Source organism: Nerophis lumbriciformis, linkage group LG20, assembly GCF_033978685.3.
Source record: "Nerophis lumbriciformis linkage group LG20, RoL_Nlum_v2.1, whole genome shotgun sequence".
Lineage (NCBI taxonomy): Eukaryota > Metazoa > Chordata > Actinopteri > Syngnathiformes > Syngnathidae > Nerophis > Nerophis lumbriciformis.
In genome coordinates, this window is record NC_084567.2 from 11289588 (window position 1) to 11309046 (window position 19459).

Genomic DNA, 19459 nt, shown 5'->3' on the forward strand with positions numbered 1-19459 from the left:
GGTCTTCCCCGTGGCCTCCTACCGGTCGGACGTGCCCTAAACACCTCCCGAGGGAGGCGATCGGGTGGCATCCTGACCAGATGCCCGAACCACCTCATCTGGCTCCTCTCCATGTGGAGGAGCAGCGGCTTTACTTTGAGCTCCCCCCGGATGACAGCGCTTCTCACCCTATCTCTAAGGGAGAGCCCTGCCACCCGGCGGAGGAAACTCATTTCGGCCGCTTGTACCCGTGATCTTGTCCTTTCTGTCATAACCCAAAGCTCATGACCATAGGTGAGGATGGGAACGTAGATCGACCGGTAAATTGAGAGCTTTGCCTTCCGGCTCAGCTCCTTCTTCACCACAACGGATCGATACAGCGTCCGCATTACTGAAGACGCCGCACCGATCCGCCTGTCGATCTCACGATCCACTCTTCCCTCACTCGTGAACAAGACTACCAGGTACTTGAACTCCTCCACTTGGGGCAGGGTCTCCTCCCCAACCCGAAGATGGCATTCCACCCTTTTCCGGGCGAGAACCATGGACTCGGACTTGGAGGTGCTGATTCTCATCCCAGTCGCTTCACACTCGGCTGCGAACCGATCCAGCGAGAGCTGAAGATCCTGGCCAGATGAAGCCATCAGGACCACATCATCTGCAAAAAGCAGAGACCTAATCCTGCAGCCACCAAACCAGATACCCTCAACGCCTTGACTGCGCCTAGAAATTCTGTCCATAAAAGTTATGAACAGAATCGGTGACAATATATATATAATAAAATTAATATATATATATATATACATATATATATATATATATATATATAAAATAAATATATATATATGTGTGTATATATATATATATATATATATATATATATATATATATATATATATATATATATATATATATATATAGCTAGAATTCACTGAACGTCAAGTATTTGTTATATATATATATATATATATTATATATATATATATATGAAATACTTGACTTGGTGAATTCTAGCTGTAAATATACTCCTCCCCTTTTAGCCACGCCCCCTCCCGCCCCGACCACGCCCATCCCAACCCCCCTCCCCCCACCTCCCGAAATCGGAGGTCTCAAGGTTGGCAAGTATGACTTAAAATGATGCGGCGGGTCAGTTCTGGACCCCGGACCATGACTTTGACACCGGTGGGTTAGTATAAATACACCTCTATGAGCAAAAAAAACAAAAAAAACGCTATAACAAATGTTATGAAAGGTTGTTGTTTACTCGCCATTTGACCCTTACAAGTAACTCTTTCAGTGAAAAAGAGCAGGCTCCTCTTAATGTGTGACCGTTACAGACTTTTTGTCATGTGCTTCCGTGTTCTGGTGCCAGGAGTACTTTTTAAACCACTTCTGGCAAAGAGGAGGGAGGAGACGAGGAGACGAGGGGGAGGAGACAAGAGAGGAAACGGAGGAGGGGGTTTTCAGCCCGCTGGTGGAAGAGCAGAAGGAAAACATTATTCCTACTCAGCGCTGGAAGACCACACTTCATCAGCAAGGAGCCGAGCTGCTAACCCCGGCTTGGGACGCCAGGTAAGTCTCCTCCTGACTCCCTCTGGGGTGGTGGTTGTAGTGGGAAAGTGGCAGGGGTCAAAGGGTAAGCCGCGTGTGTTTTTAACAGAAAGAAAGAGTAAAGTTGTGAGAGGAACTCTGAGGTCATCAGCTGCCGCTTCTTCTTTTTTTTCAACGACTTTCCCCACAGCTCACACTCTTTGTTTCACTTTAGAAACGTCCTTGAAGTGGATGAAAAGTGCTTGTCTTTAAAAAAAAAAGGCAGCAATAACAATAAATGTGACAAATAAACGCGTAAGCGTGTGCAATTAGAGCGGGGGTCAGAAATGGTGTCAAACATACGGCCCGAGGGCCGGATCAGGCCCGCCAACAGGTTTTATGAGTTTGCTAAGTATAAAAAGTAACTTGACATTTGAATCCACTGAGTGTCCACTGAATGACGAAATAGCGATTCTTTGTATCGGTCAGGTTCAAACACTGATGACATCTACAAACCCCGTTTCCATATGAGTTGGGAAATTGTGTTAGATGTAAATATAAACGGAATACAATGATTTGCGAATCATTTTCAACCCATATTCAGTTGAATATGCTACAAAGACAACATATTTGATGTTCAAACTGATAAACATTAACTTTAGAATTTGATGCCAGCAACACGTGACAAAGAAGTTGGGAAAGGTGGCAATAAATACTGATAAAGTTGAGGAATGCTCATCAAACACTTATTTGGAACATCCCACAGGTGAACAGGCAAATTGGGAACAGGTGGGTGCCATGCTTGGGTATAAAAGTAGATTCCATGAAATGCTCAGTCATTCACAAACAAGGATGGGGCGAGGGTCACCACTTTGTCAACAAATGCGTGAGCAAATTGTTGAACAGTTTAAGAAAAACCTTTCTCAACCAGCTATTGCAAGGAATTTAGGGATTTCACCATCTACGGTCCGTAATATCATCAAAGGGTTCAGAGAATCTGGAGAAATCGCTGCACGTAAGCAGCTAAGCCCGTGACCTTCGATGCCTCAGGCTGTACTGCATCAACAAGCGACATCAGTGTGTAAAGGATATCACCACATGGGCTCAGGAACACTTCAGAAACCCACTGTCAGTAACTACAGTTGGTCGCTACATCTGTAAGTGCAAGTTAAAACTCTCCTATGCAAGGCGAAAACCGTTTATCAACAACACCCAGAAACCCCGTCGGCTTCGCTGGGCCTGAGCTCATCTAAGATGGACTGATACAAAGTGGAAAAGTGTTCTGTGGTCTGACGAGTCCACATTTCAAATTGTTTTTGGAAACTGTGGACGTTGTGTCCTCCGGACCAAAGAGGAAAAGAACCATCTGGATTGTTATAGGCGCAAAGTTGAAAAGCCAGCATGTGTGATGGTATGGGGGTGTATTAGTGGCCAAGGCATGGGTAACTTACACATCTGTGAAGGCGCCATTAATGCTGAAAGGTACATACAGGTTTTGGAGCAACATATGTTGCCATCCAAGCAACGTTGCCCTGCTTATTTCAGCAAGACAATGCCAAGCCACATGTTACATCAACGTGACTTCATTGTAAAAGAGTGCGGGTACTAGACTGTCCTGCCTGTAGTCCAGACCTGTCTCCCATTGAAAATGTGTGGCGCATTATGAAGCCTAAAATACCACAACGGAGACTGTTGAACAACTTAAGCTGTACATCAAGCAAGAATGGGAAATAATTCCACCTGAGAAGCTTCAAAAATGTGTCTCCTCAGTTCCCAAACGTTTACTGAGTGTTGTTAAAAGGAAAGGCTATGTAACACAGTGGTGAACATGCCCTTTCCCAACTACTTTGGCACGTGTTGCAGCCATGAAATCCTAAGTGAATTATTATTTGCAAAAAAAAAAAAAAGTTTATGAGTTTGAACATCAAATATCTTGTCTTTGTAGTGCTTTCAACTGAATATGGGTTGAAAAGGATTTGCAAATCATTGTATTCAGTTTATATTTACATCTAACACAATTTCCCAACTCATACGGAAACAGGGTTTGACACCCTTGCTCTAAGGCCACATGCGGCTCTTGAGCGGCGCCCAGATGGCTCCATGGAGCTTTTTCCAAAAATGTAAGGAAATGGAAAAAAAATTGGGTGAAAAAAAATATTTTTTGTTGTCATATGGTTTCTGTCGGAGGACAAACACGACACAAACCTTCCTAATTGTTAGAAAGCCCACTGTTTAATATGATTGTGTTCGTGCTTCACTGATGAGAGTATTTGGCGAGCGCTATTTTGTCCTACTAATTTCAGCGACCCTTGAACTCACCGTTGTGTGGAATGTGACTCAACAGTTTGTTTACGTGTACAACTTTCTTCGACGCTGCCACAGAAAGACGGGTTTTGTGACACTCCTTCTGTGTCTCATTTTGTCCACCAAACGTTTTATACTGTGCGTGAATGCACAAAGGTGAGCTTTGTTGATGTTATTGACTTGTTATTGAGTGCTAATCAGGCATATTGATCCGTGAACTCACCGTAGTTTGTTTACATGTGCAACTTTCTCTGACGCTGCCACAGATAGGCGGGTTTTGTGCCACTCTTTCTTTGTCTCATTTTGTCCACCAAACATTTAATAATGTGCGTGAATGCACAAAGGTGAACTCTGTTGATGTTATTGACTTGTTATGGAGTGCTAATCAGGCATATTGATCCTTGAACTCACCGTAGTTTGTTTACATGTACAACTTTCTCCGACACTGCCACAAAAAGGCGGGTTTTGTGCCACTCCTTCTTTGTCTCATTTTGTCCACCGAACGTTTTATACTGTGCGTGAATGCACAAAGGTGAGCTTTGTTGATGTTATTGACTTGTTATGGAGTGCTGATTAGACATATTGATCCTTGAACTCACCGTAGTTTGTTTACATGTGCAACTTTCTCCGACGCTGCCACAGAAAGACGAGTTTTGTGCCACTCCTTCTTTGTCTCATTTTGTCCACCAAATGTTTTATACTGTGCTTGAATGCACAAATGTGAGCTTTGTTGATGTTATTGACTTGTTATGGAGTGCTAATCAGGCATATTGATCCTTGAACTCACCGTAGTTTGTTTACATGTACAACTTTCTTCGACGTTGCCACAGAAAGACGGGTTTTTTGCCACTCCTTCTTTGTCTCATTTTGTCCACCGAACGTTTTATACTGTGCGTGAATGCACAAAGGTGAGCTTTGTTGATGTTATTGACTTGGAATGGAGCGCTAATCAGGCATATTGATCCTTGAACTCACCATAGTTTGTTTACATGTGCAACTTTCTCCGACGCTGCCACAGATAGGCGGGTTTTGTGCCACTCCTTCTTTGTCTCATTTTGTCCACCAAATGTTTTATACTGTGCGTGAATGCACAAAGGTGAGCTTTGTTGATATTATTGACTTGTTATGGAGTGCTAATCAGGCATGTTGATCCTTGAACTCACCGTACTTTGTTTACATGTACAACTTTCTCCGATGCTGCCACAGAAAGACGGGTTTTGTGCCACTCCTTCTTTGTCTCATTTTGTCCACCAAACGTTTTGTACTGTGCGTGAATCCACAAAGGTGCGCTCTGTTGATGTTATTGACTTGTTATGGAGTGCTAATCAGGCATATTGATCCTTGAACTCGCCGTAGTTTGTTTAAGTGAAGTGAAGTGAATAATATTTATATAGCGCTTTTCTCTAGTGACTCAAAGCGCTTTACATAGTGAAACCCAATATATAAGTTACATTTAAACCAGTGTGGGTGGCACTGGGAGCAGGTGGGTAAAGTGTCTTGCCCAAGAACACAACGGCAGTGACTAGGATGGCGGAAGCGGGGATCGAACCTGCAACCCTCAAGTTGCTGGCACGGCCGCTCTACCAACCGAGCTATACCGCCCCATGTTTACATGTGCAACTTTTTCCGACGCTGCCACAGAAAGACGGGTTTTGTGCCACTCCTTCTTTGTCTAATTTTGTCCACCAAATATTTTATACTGTGCGTGAATGCACAAAGGTGAGCTTTGTTGATGTTATTGACTTGTTATGGAGTGCTTATCAGGCATATTTGGTCACTACATGACTGCAAGCTAATCGATGCTACCATGCTATTTAGGCTAGCTGTATGTACATATTGCATCAGTATGCCTCGTTTGTTGGTATATTTGAGCTCATTTAATTTCCTTTACTTATGTCATCTGTGTATTTAGTCTATTTCTCCATGTCTCATTACACATTATCTGCATGTAATATTGGCTGCATTTCTGATTCAGTGTGCCATGTTGTTCCAGACCACAGCAAACATTACCCAGCTTGCAAAGATTGTAACAAATCCATTAGAAGAAGACAGCCTGTCGTTTCCTTTAACTTGGACAAACACATCTATACCTTTGGCTGTTCTAAGACAGTCATTTCCAGGAGTTATCTCACCCTCTGAGAAGTTTTATTAATGTTTTCCAATGTTGTCAAAATGTGTGGAATAAATCTTACATTTCAACATTTCTGTCAACGAAAATTTTCGTCAGCCTGCAACACATAGTCATTTTGATAGTAGGCTAATACAGCTAATATAGACACTTACATCATGTGTTGCCACCATTATAACACTTATATAAGTATTTAAATTTGTTGCGGCTCCAGACAGATTACAACATTTTGGGTTGCCGACCCCTGGACTAGACCCTCGCCAATGACCATAGCACAGCTTTGTGTGATGGAGCACAGCCATATATTGGTACCATATAAAAAATAACTTTGATTCACGCTGTTTTGGTTGTCGTTAAGTTGCGTTCTGTCAAAGAATCGTATCTTTTTTCAGAAGTCGAGGCCGCGTGTTCCAAGAAAAATGACAATTACTGTACAGTAAACTGCTTTAGCACAGATGCTAGTTGAACACAAATATATATATATATTACAGCTGTGGATCTTTGGGCACCACACGATTCGATTCGATTCAGAATCGATTCAAAATAATTCTTAATTCAAAATCAATACTTTTTTTTTTTTTTTTAAATAACATTGGGTGCCAGTTCTATGACTCTTCTTCCATAAAATAAACAGCTCTAATAATTTTTTATATTACTTCAAAGAAAACTGGTTTTGTTTTATCAGATTCTACCCAAACATTTTCATAAAGTCAAATACAAATAAGGCAACAAGAGAAGTATGCAACACTTCTCTTTTCTAAAGTAAATATGTAGAGCAGATATGATTATCTACATCAACGATATGATTTGCCTGAGTGGCTGAACAAGACAGATTAAATATATATATATATATATATATATTTTTTTTTTGTCATTTTTTATTGGCTGAACAAAACAGATTATTATTTTTTTTTTTTTTTTTTTTTTAATCTGTCTTGTTCAGCCACTCAGGCAAATCATATCGTTGATATATATATATATATATATATATATATATATATATATATATATATATATATATATATATATATATACACACACAGTATTTTTCGGAGTATAAGTCGCACCGGAGTATAAGTCGCACCTGCCGAAAATGCATAATAACGAAGGAAAAAAACATATATAAATCGCACTGGAGCCTGGCCAAACTATGAAAAAAACTGCGACTTATAGTCCGAAAAATACGGTAGATATAGATATATATACAATTGTGGTCACAAGTTGACATACACTTGTAAAGAACATAATGTCATGGCTGTCTTGAGTTTCCAATCATTTCTACAACTCTTATTTTTTTGTGATAGAGTGATTGGAGCACATACTTGTTGGTCACAAAAACATTGATGAAGTTTGGTTCTTTTATGAATTTATTATGGGTCAAACCAAATGTGCTGGGTCAAAAGTATACATACAGCAATGTTAATATTTGCTTACATGTCCCTTGGCAAGTTTCACTGCAATAAGGCGCTTTTGGTAGCCATCCACAAGCTTCTGCTTGAATTTTTGACCACTCCTCTTGACAAAATTGGTGCAGTTCAGCTAAATGTGTTGGTTTTCTGACATGGACTTGTTTCTTCAGCATTTTCCACACGTTTAAGTCAGGACTTTGGGAAGGCCATTCTAAAACCTTCATTCTAGTCTGATTTAGCCATTCCTTTACCACTTTTGACGTGTGTTTGGGGTCATTGTCCTGTTGGAACACCCAACTGCGCCCAAGACCCAACCTCCGGGCTGATGATTTTAGGTTGTCCTGAAGAATTTGGAGGTAGTCCTCCTTTTTCCTTGTTCCATTTACTCTCTGTAAAGCACCAGTTCCATTGGCAGCAAAGCAGGCCCAGAGCATAATACTACCACCACCATGCTTGACGGTAGGATTTGTGTTCCTGGGATTAAAGGCCTCACCTTTTCTCCTCCAAACATATTGCTGGGTATTGTGGCCAAACAGCTGAATTTTTGTTTCATCTGACCACAGAACTTTCCTCCAGAAGGTCTTATCTTTGTCCATGTGATGTCAGATGAAACAGAAATTGAGCTTTGCAGAGTTTAAACGGGGTGTCTTGCTAGCTAAACTGGCAATAGAATCTTGTAAATAAAGGTTGTATTTTCGCCTCATCTTTCACTCTTAAAGGGGAACATTATCACCAGACCTATGTAAGCGTCAATATATACATTGATGTTGCAGAAAAAAGACCATATATTTTTTTAACCGATTTCCGAACTCTAAATGGGTGAATTTTGGCGAATTAAATGCCTTTCTATTATTCGCTCTCGGAGCGATGACGTCACTACGTGACGTCACATCGGGAAGCAATCCGCCATTTTCTCACTTTCGTCGGTGTGTTGTCGGAGGGTGTAACAACACGAACAGGGACGGATTCAAGTTGCACCAGTGGCCCAAAGATGCGAAAGTGGCAAGAAATTGGACGAAATTTGTTCAAAATACGAGGGTGTGGGGAAAGCCGACGAAATGGTCAATTGTTTGCTCCGCACACTTTACCGACGAAAGTTATGCTACGACAGAGATGGCAACCGTCCCTTATGCCACCGAAGATGATCAAGAGAAGAATATCGACCCTAGCTTCCCTGGCCTGCTGACAACAACTCCAAAACTGGACAGATCAGCTTTCAGGAAAAGAGAGCGGATGAGGGTATGTCTACAGAATATATTAATTGATGAAAACTTTATTCATTACTCGCGGTTTTACGTAAATTATTATACATAAACTGTGTTTACCAGCTTAAAAACATTTATTTTTTTCAATCATTCGAGTACATTCGGGTATTCTTGTGTAATGCAGTATTTTGTGTCTATTTAGGTATGGTTAACCTGAGTGCTGAAATCGTGGAAAAATATATGTTCTTAGCGCGCCTGAATTGGGCTGTCTGCACTCTCAAAGTGCATGTTGTTGCCAAATGTATTTCATATGCTGTAAACCTAGTTCATAGTTGTTAGTTTCCTTTAATGCCAAACAAACACATACCAATCGTTGGTTAGAAGGCGATCGCCGAATTCGTCCTCGCTTTCTCGTGTCGCTGGCTGTCGTGTCGTTTTTGTCGGTTTCGCTTGCATACGGTTCAAACCGATATGGCTCAATAGCTTCAGTTTCTTCTTCAATTTCGTTTTCGCTACCTGCCTCCACACTTAAGGTGACCAGGTGTCCGGATTTAGGCCGGACAGTCCGGATTTTTAATGCCCTGTCCGGCGTCCGGCGCAGCTTCAAGCCGGACACGTATTTGTCCTCCTTTTTGAGGCACTAGGCTTGAAGAGCGGAGTTTTTTCATCTTTGCTGGGCTGCAGCGCGATAGCCAATCAAAGACCGTAAAAAATGCCCCCAACGCAGTAACGTATCAAATGATTGGCTAAGAGCGGTGTCGGATACAAATCTGCTTATCATTGGTTAAAAAAGTAAACAAGGGTCCATGTGCTGCTGCGGCATAACATTGACAGAAAGTTAGCATCATGCCAAAACGCAAGACCTCGTTTAATTCTGAATGGATAAAAGAGCACGAATTTATAACGAAAAGCAGTCGAGACTCATTCCGTGGCTTCTGCACACTTTGTCGATGTGATGTCGACGTAAGTAGTCAGGGGAAAGCTGCAATTGAACGGCATGCGGGTACGGATAAACATAAAAGTAATAAACATGCGGCAGGTACCTCTTCAATGAGGACATTTTTTCGTGAAGTTTCGTCGCCCCTGGATGACAAGATAACTGCTGCGGAGCTGTGCAAGGTGTACCATGCTGTAAAGCAGTGGTTCTCAAATGGTACCCTGGGGGTATGTAATGTAATGTAAGTTCATAAACTGAACATCAAATTAAGTAGGCTATTCCATTCATTACCATAAACCCAGAGTTTCCCCCATGCCATGATGGTTTGACCCTCACTAAAATGTCTGTCAAAAAGAACTGTGAAAAGAAATGCAACAATGCAATATTCAGTGTTGACAGCTAGATTTTTTGTAGACATGTCCCATAAATATTGATGTTAAAGATTTCTTTTTTTGTGAAGAAATGTTTAGAATTAAGTTCCTGAATCCAGGTGGATCTCTATTACAATCCCCAAAGAGGGCACTTTAAGTTGATGATTACTTCTATGTGTAGAAATCTTTATTTATAATTGAATCACTTGTTTATTTTTCAACAAGTTTTTAGTTATTTTACATATTTTTTTCCAAATAGTTTAAGAAAGACCACTACAAATGAGCAATATTTTGCACTGTTATACAATTTAATAAATCAGAAACTGATGACATAGTGCTGTATTTTACTTCTTTATCTCTTTTTTTCAACCAAAAATGCTTTGCTCTGATTAGGGGGCACTTGAATTAAAAAAATGTTCACAGGGGGTGCATCACTGAAAAAAGGTTGAGAACCACTGCTGTAAAGCATCACCAGTCCTACAGAAGTTTAGACTGCGGCATGAAAGTGGACCGGGAGATTTTCAGTGACTATCCCACAGCTAAAGGGATGGCCTGTGGCCGAACAAAAGCCAAGGCATTGTGCGAGAACGTCATCGCTCACTATTCGGTACAGGAACATACCGACTACATAAAAGAAAACAACCTACCCTTTTCCGTAGCAACCGACGCCTCAAATAAAGGAACAAACAAGTGTTTTCCCATTGTGGTAAGGTATTTTCACTTTGATGAAGGCATCCAACATGTCCTGTTGGATTTTTATAGTGACAGCAACGAAACGTCAGAAGCCATAACAAACCAGCTGCTGGCAAAACTTGAGATGTCTGGCTTAGAGGTGAAAAACATGTCTGCATATGCAGCAGACAATGCCAGTGTCAATTGTGGCAAACATAACAGCGTATCAGAAGCTGAAACTGAGCCAAAAAGATGTGCTCCCTGCAAACTGTTTGGCCCATATTCTGCATAACGCAACCAGATATGCAGCAAGCAGCCTTGATGTTGATGTGGAAACATTTTTGTGGCATTTTTTTTAAATTATATGTGTTAACTACATTTAAGTCCACACATGTTATGCTTTGTGGTACTCTGCACTTGAAAAGATTCATCTCAGTGGTCACTTTTTGAACACCACAATGTATTGAATAAATACAAATACTGTTAACAAACACTTGACTTTAATAGTTTTTCCTATTCAGCCACACAAACATCATCTTTAAACCACTCAAAATTGTACTATAAATAAGAGTATACCAGAGTCCTATGTACACCATAGTAATTTATTGATATGCCGCATAATGTCCTCCTTTTTGGTGTCATGGAAATGGTCACCCTATCCACACTACAACCATCCGTTTCAATACATGCGTAATCTGTTGAATCGCTTAAGCCGCTGAAATCCGAGTCTGAATCCGAGCTAATGTCGCTATAATTTGCTGTTCTACCCGCCATGTATGTTTGTATTGGCTTCACTATGTGACGTCACATGAAAATGGACGGGTGTTTATAACGATGGTTAAAATCAGGCACTTTGAAGCTTTTTTTTTAGGGATATTGTGTGATGGGTAAAATTTTGAAAAAAACTTCGAAAAATAAAATAAGCCACTGGGAACTGATTTTTAATGGTTTTAACCCTTCTGAAATTGTGATAATGTTCCCCTTTAAGCATGAGAAAAGAATGTGTGAAGAATGAACTTCCGACCTGATAAGTACGTAAGAGAAAGAGATGATACAATATTGTCTGCTCGCAGATGTTACCTGGAGCTAGTTCTGGATAGTCCCTAGTTCAGTAACCCACAGATTTTTACTCTGTATATTGTATCACACGATGGCGACTTTTTAAATCTGTCTGTCCTGAAGAGGAAGTAGGGAAGGGTGCAGACTAACATGACGTGTCAGCCTTTATGCCGCATGAAGGTGATCGGTCAGCCGCACAGGTCAGTGAAAAGGTCAGTGTTTTATCAGGTAAGATGAGAAGGGGGCATGAGGGGTCAGGTGAATAATTCAGAGCTGGATTGTTCGCGTCTCCTGAGAGTGGCGTGGCTTTATGGCGACGCCTTTTGTTGCTTTATCAACAGATGAAGCCTCACCGGCGAAAATGCCGAAGCTTATTTCTATCAACATGAAAGTACTTACTGTACTTTATTTTGCATCTCAAGTTGGCTCTGTCTCCATCCGTCCATTGTCTACCGCTTATCTTAGTAATGGCGGCGATGTTTGCTTTGCGTTTAAGGTGTGTTTACTTTTTTACCATTAGACAGGAGTGCAGCATAGTGGTTCAGTGGACAGCATTGACTGATAATGCATTGAAGTCTCTTGTCTCTGCCTTTGATGTTACAAAACCCTTGAAGACTATAAGATGTACTGATGTTTACTGTTACGGTTGGGTCGCATGTTTATGCGTGGTGTTGTTCTCCCAGCATGCAGACGGAAACTCCGGAGGCAATATGCAGGTAGGACAATGATTTAATGTCCGATTAATCAGACTGGGTACAAAAATAAACAAGACAAGCGTGCCTATAGCCCGGGAAGCTAACGGAATGGCTAACAAGAAAGCTTAGCTTGTAAACCAGAAAACAAATGGTAAAGCTTAGCTCAGGAATCAAGAATAGTTAGGCGTAGTGTGGTGAACAGCGGGAATAAGTAGCTCTCTGATTAGTGACCAGGAGCAGGTGAGCGTCCCGAACACTAATCAGAGGCAGGTGAAACTAATCTGCAGTCATGGCAACTAAAACACAAACCCAGAGGTGCTCAAAACAGGATGTGAGGGAATCGAAATCTAAACAAACATGATCAGGGCAGCGGATCATGACAGTTTACAACACTTAGGTTTATTGAAGACCCCCCGAAATAAGCTTCAATGTTTACAAAATCCCATAAATTTTGTTGAAGTCTCACAAAAACCGAGTTTGATGCTTTCAATAACACGTACGGTACATTAGCTCCCTAGCGATTGATGGTCCTAAACACTTGTCCGTTGTGGTCTTTGGTGAATACCAAAACCCCATTGTCAGGTTGTCTTGATTGCGTACAAAACACATATGTTAGGTTCATTCCAACACTAAATCATCCTAAACGTTTACAAAATCCCATAAGTTAGGTTTGTTCAAGACTCACAAAAACCGAGTTCGATGCTTTCAATAACACGTACGCTACATTAGCTTCATAGCGATTGATGGTCCTAAACACTTGTCCGTTGTGGTCTTTGGTGAATACCAAAACACCATTGTCAGGTTGTCTTTATTGCGTACAAAACACGTATGTTAGGTTCGTCCCAACGCTAAATCATCTTAAATGTTTACAAAATCCCATAAGTTAGGTTTGTTGAAGACTCGCAAAAACTGATTTTGATGCAACATGTACGGTACATTCACTTGATAGCGATTGATGGTCCTAAACACTTGTCCGTTGTGGTCCTTGGCGAATACCAAAACCCCATTCTCAGGTTGTCTTGATTGCGTACAAAACACATATGTTAGGTTCGTCCCAATACTGGGGCGGTATAGCTCGGTTGGTAGAGTAGCTGTGCCAGCAACTTGAGGGTTCCAGGTTTGATCCCCGCTTCCGCCATCCTAGTCACTGCCGTTGTGTCCTTGGGTAAGACACTTTACCCACCTGCTCCCAGTGCCACCCACACTGGTTTAAATGTAACTTAGATATTGGGTTTCACTATGTAAAAGCGCTTTGAGTCACTAGAGAAAAGCGCTATATAATTCACTTCACTAAATTATCTTAAAGGCCTACTGAAACCCACTACTACCGACCACGCAGTCTGATAGTTTATATATCAATGATGAAATCTTAACATTGCAACACATGCCAATACGAAACTTCCGGTTGAAAACGTCTAGGTATGATGACGTATGCGCGTGACGTCGATGGTTGAAACGGAAGTATTGGGACGCCATTGTATCCAATACAAAAAGCTCAGTTTTCATCGCAAAATTCCACAGTATTCTGTACATCTGTGTTGGTGAATCTTTTGCAATTTGTTTAATGAACAATGGAGACTGCAAAGAAGAAAGCTGTAGATGCGATCGGTGTATTAGCGTCTGGCTACAGCAACACAATTAGGAGGACTTTGACTTGGATAGCAGACGCGCTATCCGACGCTAGCCGCCGACCGCATCGATGATTGGGTGAAGTCCTTCGTCGCTCCGTCGATCGCTGGAACGCAGGTGAGCTTCGGTGTTGATGAGCAGATAAGGGTTGGCGTAGGTGGAGAGCTAATGTTTTTATCATAGCTTTGTCGAGGTCCGTAGCTAAGTTAGCTTCAATGGCGTCGTTAGCAACAGCATTGTTAAGCTTCCCCAGGCTGGAAAGCATTAACCGTGTAGTTACAGGTCTATGGTTTAATAGTATTGTTGATTTTCTGTCTATCCTTCCAGTCAGGGGTTTATTTATTTTGTTTCTATCTGCAGTTAAGCCCGATGCTATCACATTAGCTCCGTAGCTAAAGTGCTTCACCGATGTATTGTCGTGGAGATAAAAGTCACTGTGAATGTCCATTTCGCGTTCTCGACTCTCATTTTCAAGAGGATATAGTATCCGAGGTGGTTTAAAATACAAATCCGTGATCCACAATAGAAAAAGGAGAGAGTGTGGAATCCAATGAGCCCTTGTACCTAAGTTACGGTCAGAGCGAAAAAAGATACGTCCACTCTAATACTTCACTCTCACGTTCCTCATCCACGAATCTTTCATCCTGGCTCAAATTAATGGGGTAATCGTCGCTTTCTCGGTCCCAATCACTCTCGCTGCTGGTGTAAACTATGGGGAAATGTGAGGAGACTTTCAACTTGTGACGTCACGCTACTTCCGGTACAGGCAAGGCTTTTTTTTTTTGTCAGCGACCAAAAGTTGCGAACTTTATCGTCGATGTTCTATACTAAATCCTTTCAGCAGAAATATGGCAATATCGCGAAATGATCAAGTATGACACATAGAATGGATCTGCTATCCCCGTTTGAATAAAAAAAATTCATTTCAGTAGGCCTTTAAATGTTTACAAAATCCCATAAGTTAGCTTTGTTGAAGACTCGCAAAAACTGACTTTGATGCAACACGTACGGTATATTCACTTGATAGCGATTGATGGTCCTAAACACTTGTCCGTTGTGGTATTTGGTGAATACCAAAACACCATAGTCAGGTTGTCTTTATTGCGTACAAAACACATACAGTATGTTAGGTTTGTCCCAACACGTAATCATCTTAAATGTTTACAAAATCCCATAAGTTTGGTTTGTTGAAGACTCACAAAAACCGAGTTTGATGCTTTCAACAACACGTACGGTACATTAGCTTCATAACGATTGATGGTCTTTAACACTTGTCAGTTGTGGTCTTTGGTGAATACCAAAACACCATTGTCAGGTTCAATACCAAAACACATATGTTAGGTTTGTCCCAACACTAAATCATCCTAAATGTTTACAAAATCCCATAAATTAGGTTTGTTGAAGACTCACAAAAACCAAGTTTGATGCTTTCAATAACACGTACGGTACATTCGCTTCATAGCAATTGATGGTCCTAAACACTTGTCAGTTGTGGTCTTTGGTGAATACCAAAACACCATTGTCAGGTTGTCTTTATTGTGTAAAAAACACTTATGTTAGGTTCGTCCCAACACTAAATCATCTTAAATGTTTACAAAATCCCATAAGTTAGGTTTGTTGAAGACTCGCAAAAACTGACTTTGATGCTTTCAATAACACATACGATACATTAGCTTCATAGTGATTGATGGTCCTAAACACTTGTCCGTTGTGTTCTTTGGTGAATACCAAAACACCATTGTCAGGTTGTCTTTATTGCGTACAAAACACATACAGTATGTTAGGTTTGTCTCAACACGTACTCATCTTAAATGTTTACAAAATCCCATAAGTTTGGTTTGTTGAAGGCTCACAAAAACCAAGTTTGATGCTTTCAATAACACGTACGGTACATTAGCTTCATAACGATTGATGGTCTTTAACACTTGTCAGTTGTGGTCTTTGGTGAATACCAAAACACCATTGTCAGGTTCAATACCAAAACACATATGTTAGGTTTGTCCCAACACTAAATCATCCTAAATGTTTACAAAATCCCATAAGTTAGGTTTGTTGAAGACTCACAAAAACCGAGTTTGATGCCTTTAATAACACATAGGGTACATTAGCTTCATAGCGATTGATGGTCTTAAACACTTGTACGTTGTGGTCTTTGGTGAATACCAAAACATCATTGTTGTCTTTATTGTGTACAAAACCCTCATGTTAGGTTCGTCCCAACACTAAATCATTTTAAATGTTTACAAAATCCCATAATCTTGGTCTGTTGAACGCTCACAAAAGTCGAGTTTGATGCTTTCAATAATATCGCTTCATAACGATTGATGGTCCTTATCACTTGTCCGTTGTGGTCTTTGGTGAATACCAAAACACCATTGTTGTCTTTATTATGTACAGAACACATATGTTAGCTTCGTCCCAACACTAAATCATCTTAAATGTTTACAAAATCCCCTGAGTTCGGTTTGTTGAAGACTCACAAAAACTGACTTTGATGCAACACGTACGGTTAATTCGCTTGATAGCGATTAATGGTCCTAAACACATGTCCGTTGTTGTCTTTGGTGAATACCAAAACACCATTGTTGTCTTTATTGCGTACAAAACACATATATTAGGTTCGTCCCAACACTAACGCAACAAAAGTTTAGTTTAGTTTATTATTTCTTTGGTCAGTGGGCAACAAAATAAACAAACAGTTTTACATTCATAAATTGACAATTTTACAGACCGAAAGGGTTGAGGCTGAAGTTGAGCACTTATTTCGCCTAACCCTATAAACAATCTCAAATACAAGATGTAATAAAACCAGCAGACATCTGGCTCTGATCTTGAGCTTCATAGGAATGTGAAATTTCCTTTACACAACATATTATAAATACACTTTGTACACAACGTGAACACTGTTCAAATATATACACAGTGAAGACATAGACGAACAGTTGTGAAATATCCCTGTGTAATAATATGCTATATACAAACACTTATACTTCCTTTATTATTTATGTGTTTATGTTATTTATGTTTACATTGATCATATTATTAACTACTGGTGTTGATTTTTTCTAAGACATTGGTCTTTAAAGTTGTTTTTAAATGTGTGATTGGAACTGATTAAGATAGAATTGTCTTCAGTGAGTACGGAAATGCATACGCGAGGTTCATTGAAGACTGAATTGTCTTTGATGATTAGAAAACAGGTAGAGTACAGGCCAAAAGTCTGGACACACCTTCTCATTTCAATCATCTTGAAATGCAGTTTATTTCTCCAATTGGATAAACTGGGTCGGGTGGTTTGTTTTGTTGTCTTTTTTGTTGCCAAATGCAAACTGTGTGATTTTTAAAAAATACTGTACCTCTGGAAATCGTATTTAATGCTTCTTCATGCCATTTAAGGCCGTAATTTTTTCGCAAAATCCATTTAATTACTTTTATTGCTTTTGAAACACCAGCGGTAACCCTGTGTATATTTAAATGAAGAATTGCTATAAATATTAGGGTGCTGAAAAAAGTCAACTCACATCTGAATCCTGATGGCTTTTTATTCCTTTTAAAAATGGTTACATCATTTTTGAAAAATCAATAAAGATATATATTAATAACATAATTTTTAAAATATGTATTATTTTTTGTAATGTTTATATGATATATACAGTATAGGCCAAACATTATTTACCATGTAGATTGTCACTGAAGGCATCAAAACTATGACACCTGTAAAGTGAAAACCCTTTTAGGTGACTACCTCTTGAAGCTCATCGAGAGAATGCCAAGAGTGTGCAAAACAGTAATCTGAGCAAAGGGTGGCTATTTTAAAGAAACTAGAATATAAAACATTATTTTAGTTATTTCACATTTGTTTGTTAAGTACATAACTCCACATGTGTTCATTCATGTGGAGTTAACAATCTACAATGTAAATAGTCATGGAAATAAAGAAAACACATTAAAATGAGAAGGTGTGTCCAAACTTTTGGCCTGTACTATATATATGTATATATATATGTATATGTATATATATATATATATATATATATATATATATATATATATATATATATATATATATATATATATAAGTGAAGTACCAATGATTGTCACACACACACTAGTTGTTGTGAAATTAACCTCTGCATTTGACCCATCCCCTTGTTCACACCCTGGGAGGCAAGGGGAGCAGTGAGCAGCTCAGGAATCCTTTTAACCACCAATTCCAACCCTTGATGCTGAGTGCCAAGCAGGGAGGTAATGGGACCCATTTTTATAGTCTTTGGTATAACTCGGCCGGGGTTTGAACTCACGACCTATCGATCTCAGGGCGGACACTCTAACCACTAGGCCACTGAGCACCAGGTCCCAAGTTAGCAAAGTCCTTTGGTCAAAAAACCTCTGAAAGTGTATAACTTCTAGTGTAACATATATATATGTATATATATATATATATATATATATATATATATATATATATATATATATATATATATATATATATATATATACATACATACTTACATATATATATATATATATATATATATATATATATATATATATATATATATATATATATATATATATATATATATATACATACATACTTACATATATATATATATATATATATATATATATATATATATATATATATATATATATAAATATATATATATATATACATACATACTTACATATATATATATATATATATATATATATACATACATATTTTACATATATATATATATATATATATATATATATATGGTCAAAAAACCTGTGAAAGTGTATAACTTCTAGTGTAACATATATATATATATATATATATATATATATATATATATATATATATATATATATACATACATACATACATACATACATATATATATATATATATATATATATATATATATATATATATATATATATATATATATATATATATATATATATAAATTTATATCGATTTTAGATTTTTTTTTATCAAAAGAGAATCAAATAAGAATCGCGATTCATTCGAAAATGTATTTTTTCGACACCCTTAATATATAGTTAATGTAAATGTTCCAGTTAGAGCCAGGATGCTTCTGTACCAAGAAATAATTTGATAGATTCTATTATTTCCTAAATCTTATATTTTTTTAAATATATTTTTCAAATTAGCGTAGAATATAAAACATGCTTTCAGTTATTTAGCCTTTTTTTTTTGTTAAGTACTGTTATGATCCGCTGCCCGGATCATATTTCTTGTTTACGTTTTCAAGTTACTTGTGTTTTTGGTTAGTTTTGGACTCCTTGAGTGCCTGTTTTGTACACCTGAGTTTGTTGCCATGGCTGCTTATTATTTTCACCTGCCGCGTTTGTTCCCGACGCGCACCTGTTTGTCATCACTGACATTATTATTTAAGCCTGCCTTTCCTGTCATTCTGTCTTGCTTCGTAGTTTGTTTTCATACAACAGATGACGACTTTTGTTTCCTGCTCTGAACCTGCTAGCTTCCATGCTAAACTCCTTTTTTACCTTCTAGCTCCCATGCTAGCT

At 38.9% G+C, this 19459-nt stretch overlaps 1 protein-coding gene across 1 annotated transcript in view; it reads left to right on the top strand.

The window, feature by feature from the left end:
* The first annotated feature begins 1455 nt into the window (after positions 1-1455).
* LOC133619413 (phospholipid-transporting ATPase ID-like) overlaps positions 1456-19459 on the top strand; it is a 111089-nt gene continuing 93085 nt past the window's right edge. Inside the window, exon 1 of the mRNA XM_061980417.1 lies at positions 1456-1551. The gene's annotated coding sequence lies outside the window, so the exon portion shown is untranslated. The remainder of the gene's footprint in view (positions 1552-19459) is intronic.